This window comes from Eptesicus fuscus, chromosome 6, assembly GCF_027574615.1.
Source record: "Eptesicus fuscus isolate TK198812 chromosome 6, DD_ASM_mEF_20220401, whole genome shotgun sequence".
NCBI lineage: Eukaryota > Metazoa > Chordata > Mammalia > Chiroptera > Vespertilionidae > Eptesicus > Eptesicus fuscus.
Window position 1 is genome coordinate 51376336 of NC_072478.1, and position 5226 is coordinate 51381561.

Consider the following 5226-nt stretch of genomic DNA (forward strand, 5'->3'; position numbering starts at 1 on the left):
TTCAGTTCTTATTAGTATATATCTAGTGACATTTGATCTCGTTCATCTAGAGGAAATGATGAACAACATAGACTGAGGAACAAGAACAGAACCAGAAGCAAGGAGGCATCGATCGGACTATCGGGCCTCAGAGGGAGGATACGGGAGGGTAGGGGGAGGGTGGGGGGAGGGGGAGAGTTTAAAAAACCCAGGACAGTTCTCATGATTATAACACACATTTGAAGTGAAATGACTGGGCCTCCATTTCACCCAGGAGAGACAGGCACCCCTAGAGAACATTCGCCATGCTAGGAGAATCATAATTTTACAACACTACTGGACTCCCACCAATACTGTGAAGCCACCAAATGTGCTTTATTTATGAAATAAATAACTTGTGGTCCCTTGGACCTTTTTTTCTGTCTTTGGTGAGCAATATTATAAGCCATTTTGAATGTCAATCTTTGTATGTTTGGAATTTAAATTTGGGGGTAGGCAAATGGTTTTATTCCACTAAGATTTCAGATTGTTGCATTAGTTCTTGAGCAAAGTGTATTGTTCACTTGAGGGAGGAGAAAGAATAGAGTGATACATTTTCCCTGGATTCCAGACAAATTAAATGGAAGACTTATTTTGACACTTTACCTGGAAAGGGGACATCATTAAAAACTTGGATGAGCTTTTCGGCTTTCGGCTCGGAGGAGGCTTAGGTGCAACTTTCTTCGGGTTCATCTGGCACCAGCTGCCTCCACCATGTCACCAAAGTTCGACCCCAATGAGATCAAAGCTGTATACCTGAGCTGCACTGGTGGAAAAGTGAGTGCCATGTCTGCCGTGGCCCCCAAGACCCGCCCCCTGGGCCTGTCTCCAAAAAAGGCTGGAGATGACATTGCCAAAGCGACTGGTGATTGGAGGGGTCTGAGGATTACAGTGAAACTGACCATTCGGAACAGACAGGCCCAGGCGGAGGCAGTGCCTTCTGCCTCTGCCCTCATCATGGAAGCCCTCAAAAAGCCACCAAGAGACAGAAAGAAGCAAAAATATATATATTAAGCACAATGAAAACACCACTTCAATGAGATTGTCAACATTGCCGGACAGATGTGGCACCAATCTTTAGCTAGAGAACTCTCTGGAACCATTAAAGACATGCTGGGGACTGCCCCATCTGAGAGCTGCAATGGTGATGGCCGTTGCCCTCATGACATCATAGATGACATCAGCAGCCGTGCACTGGAATGCCTGGCCAGTTAAGAACTATAAAGGAAAACATTTCAATTAAAGATCGTTTGACAACAACAACAAACTCAGATGACTTTTCTCTGTAGCTGCCATTGAACTTGTAGTCACGAGTCATTCACTCCAAACACAATAGGAGATTGCACTGCGAGCTGATTTTTAAAGCGCTGTGAGTGCATATTAATACCAGACAGAGCTCCTGATCACCAGAGGAATCCAATGTGCCCTGGTTACAAAATAGTCAGTACTGAAACTTCAGAAACCTAAAAGGGTATCAAATGTGTACTTTCAATTTGTTTGAATGAATAGCAAACTCAGGTTTCTCTGAAGCTCAAGCTAGCTCTTTTTTCGCTGCCGCAGTGAGGCAGGACCGTTCGTGCCTAATTGTGCCGGCTTACAGGTTCCCGTGCACAGACAGCAGGACCAGAGTAACTATCGTTTTGTCCTTTTGGATTCACTATGAGGGTTTTTTCTCTATGGATGCCCAGAACTGACCTTTCAGAATGTGCCTACGAGAGAAATTTGTTTTCCATCCATCACCACACCTTCAGCCAGGAAGACAGCTCTGCTCCGAATCAGGACAAACTGAAGCGCTGGCTTTTCATAGGAAACTCCAGTCTCTTCACTGGCTTTCCTCAGAAGCCATTGGGCCTGGTTGCTGGGTCCTTGCCGACAGACAGTCAAGGGACCGTACAATACTGGTCGCTCAGTGCACACCCATAGTTAATTCTGACTCCAGTGGTGAGGGGGTCATGAGATTATATAGTTACAGCATGATTAACTCGCTGCTCATCAATTCACTTTTTTTTTTTTTTAAACTGGAAATGTTGCTGCAAATGTGGCATCCATTTCCTGGGCACAGCATTCAGTTGGTTCCGCCTTATTATGCAGCACATCTTTCAGAAATATGAGGCACTGTGGCTAATCCTAATTTAATTTTAGAAGAAGTTAGCTCTCGGGCTTACTACAAGCCCAGTTCCATTTCTGGTTGTTACCCACAGTTCTGAGACAGGCTAGAACTACCTGCGTGAACTGTGGTACCAAAGAATAACCTTGGATCTGGACAAAAAGTGCAAAATCCCAGAAGTTTCCTGGCACCGAATCTGTGCTGGCAACAAAAGCAGCTGGATTCTGCAGCACAATTTACATGTGGCCATGGGCATCTCTATACCCTCAGAATCCACTATTAAGAACATCATTTCCATCTTCCGGTATCTCACAATTCTCAGAACCCCAGCCTCGGCCTTTCAGGAGAGCACTCAGTGTTCAGAGGAGTCCCTCTCCATTAAAGGAAATAAATAAGTTGATGCCTTTTTAATTTGAGCAGATGCATGGAATTTCCTGTGGGGAATCCTCACAAGGATGTTTTTACTTGAATGTTTTTCTGCAAGAGAAAACGAAGAGTCTGGTGTCTTCCTGGATCAAAAGCACGGGCTTTTCATTAACTTGTGATGGATACATATGTATCAAACCCACATCCACTTAAGGAGGTGGGAATTACCCTCTTGGTTTATTGGGCCAGGCAGGGGCCATCCATCTCATCAGTTCTTAACAGAGCCTCAACAACTCCATAATTGAAGAAATTCTTCCAGGACCATAGCTATTATTTAGCCTTTCTATTACCTAGGATCCACACCAGGAAAATTATGTGCAGACACAAATCAGACATTCTCCTGGGACTTATTTGCTGGATGTTGCTTGGCGAGAAATCCCACAGCATCAAAATTATGCTTAGAGAGAGAAGAAAAAAAAAAAAAAAGGAAGGCTCAAAGTGAACCATGCTGCTTTCGGCAGGAACAAAGCGGCATAAAAATAAAGCCTGTGATGCACTGGTTTCCTCCTCGCTGCTCTCTCTGATCAGAGCTGCCTCCTTTCAGTTGTTGGCTCGCCTGAACGTGACAGGTCCTCGGGCCCACACTGCCACAGTTTCTGCTCCTGGAGAATTCTGAAGTACATCGAAGCTAACAAACAAAGCCTCCTTATAAAGGTACCACAAACCTTCATCTAGGGACATATTTGTGAGTGTGGGTGTGGGCGTGGGCCTGTGCCCACATGCACACATGGGAGCTGTGACTACCTCACATAACCCTGTTAAGTGAAGATAACATGAAGGTTGAAACATCTTAAATTAAAGCTGCTAATTTGCCCGTGATTGCAGAAAAACTTCACAGAATTGTCCAGTTGCTCATCTAGAAAAATAAAAACCCAAGAAGGACTAAAAAGAATAAGAACTTGCTAGATTTTAAGACTTATTAGAAAGCTGCCATAAGTAGAACCATGATGCCAGCACAAGAATAAATAGCTAGACCAGTTGAGCATAATTGTGGATAAAGAAACTAACCATGGATTCTGCCTCTATATCTATCCCTATATTTTTTTACATATAGATAGATGATAGATGCATAGATAGAGGATTTGTGTATATACTGTAGGGTATGATAATGTTGGCATTGTGTGACAGAGGAGAAAGAATATGAACTTCAGAATCAGGCAAATTCAAACCTAGGTTTGAATTCCGGTTCTACCACTTCCTAGCTGTGTGCGCTTAACCAAGTTAATTCTCTAACTGAATATTAACTAGCTACATCTATAATGGGGGTGATGATATATGTCTTGAAAGGTGTGAGGACTTGAGAATCAAATGATATCCTACATGTATCAACTAACATCTTTAGATACAAACAACATAGACATACTCTGGCTAATTTAGGCAGAAGAGGAATTTATTCAAGGCTATTGTGTTGCTTACAAATTTTCTGAGAAGGTTGAAGAAGCAGACTTGGGAAAAGGAGGGACTGAGGATGGCTGGGCAGCAGCCAGGACCCCAGAAATTCATGGCACCAGAGAGCATGTGAAGACTTCCAGCAGGAACTGTTGACATCACACATCTATTGCTCCAAAGGCTTGGCCCACCTCTTTGGAGCAATAGATTCAGTTGTGAAGACTGAATGGGTTTATTGATTGGCTGAGCCTGGATCATATGCTCCCAACATATGTGCAAAAGAGGCTGGGAAAATGAGTTATTATTGGGATTTTTAAGTTTTAAAGTCAAAGCAAGCTCTCTCCCAGCAAGATGCATTAAGATGGAGAATTTACCAAAGGAAGGAACTTCAGATTCTGGGTCACCTAGAAAGTGCGTAAGTCCTTTACAAAAATGATCAAGGCTCCTGACATATTACAGGCATTCAGTAAATGGTGACTATGAATATTTCCCCAAACCAGTGGGAGAAAGGAACATTAGCTATTTGGGAGGGGGAAAAATCTGCAGTTTGCCAAAATAAATTCCAATTTTATCAAAGATTTTAAAAGAAATCAATCTGTGGAAAAGTATATGTCCCACTGTGCCCATCCCACCTGAAAGGGGGTGAATCTAAGGGCTGTAGGCTTTACAATGGCATTTCCTCCAGTTCTGGAAATACCAGAGAGGCTTACCTCCCTACCCCTTAGAACCATACCCATATGCCCCACACTTAATTTTTCATTTGACCCCCAACTGGAAACCCTTCTCTTTTATTTAATGAACATTAAATGTTAAATTAGCTTTTCATGTGCTTAACTTCCACAAGTCTTTCTTAGGGTCATTCAGCCAGCATCGCAGATGATATTACCAAGAGTGATCTGGTGGCTTAGATTCTATTTCCACTACATTATAGGGTCCCAGGCAAGGGCCCTATTTTATGTATCTTTCTGTCCTGCTAGGCCTGGCTGAATGATCTGGACATAGGAGGCTATCAATTTATGATTGAAGAAGAAACCTGAATTGCTGGTTAACTGTTTTTGAAATGTCTAGAAATGGTTTCAGCTTTGAGCACAAATCTCTCTGTTCTCAGTTTCCTTTTTTCTTAGAAGGGCAAGTGCACTTAGATTGCGTACTCCCTCGTAACTTCACATAGCAGCAAATATTGATCACTAGGGGCTTGATGACACAATTCATAGGTGACAGATCTTTTTTAAAATATATTTTTATTGATTTCAGAGAGGAAGGAAGAGGGAGAGAGAGATGGAAAC

The 5226-nt window shown here is 42.7% G+C and overlaps 1 pseudogene; it reads left to right on the forward strand.

The window, feature by feature from the left end:
* The first annotated feature begins 669 nt into the window (after positions 1-669).
* LOC103288355 (60S ribosomal protein L12-like) lies at positions 670-1233 on the forward strand (annotated as a pseudogene).
* Positions 1234-5226: the final 3993 nt, after the last annotated feature.